We start from the raw sequence: 662 nt of genomic DNA on the forward strand, positions 1-662 counted from the left end.
GACGGCACCCGTTATTTCGGACAAGCCGTGGAGTGTGATTGTTGGTGGAAGGGGAGTAAACCTTTACTTTTATCGCTCGGGAACCGCCACTAATGTGTTTAGCATGGAAGATATCGATAACTAATGGTCGCAAAGTGAACAAGAAGGGTGCATTTCTCAAAAAATTTATTTACCTCTGTTTTAAAAACTTGAGCTCTGGCACCGGATGCCCTGCGGCATGAGCCACTCCGCCACCGCCCGGTTCTCAATCTCTGGGAAGTTGAGGTCCGTCTTCAGCCGTCCGGCACGCCACCCCGCCAGGCATGTGCGGCCTCGTCGACGGTGGGATACGTGTCGAGCCACCAACGGTGCCCGGCGTCGGAGAACTACACTCGGAAGTTCCCGGAGGGCTTCGCCCTCACGCCGAAGAAACCTGACTTGCCCTTCGGCGCCATCGGGTGGCGGCGGCTGCCGGAGCGAGTCAGGGCGGAGGTCAAGGCAGCGACCGAGCGGGGAGCGGGCGGCGGCATGCTGCGCGGGGCGGAGGTGGACGGAGTGGGGCGGCGACGTGCAGTGTGGGCGGAGGCCGCGGCGGAGGCAAACGTGCCGGGGCGGGGTGGAGGCGGACGAGGCTGGGGCAGCGCTGTGCCACGACGGCCCGATCCGCCCGTACGACGGCTGGC

This window comes from Triticum dicoccoides, chromosome 1B (assembly GCF_002162155.2).
Source record: "Triticum dicoccoides isolate Atlit2015 ecotype Zavitan chromosome 1B, WEW_v2.0, whole genome shotgun sequence".
Lineage (NCBI taxonomy): Eukaryota > Viridiplantae > Streptophyta > Magnoliopsida > Poales > Poaceae > Triticum > Triticum dicoccoides.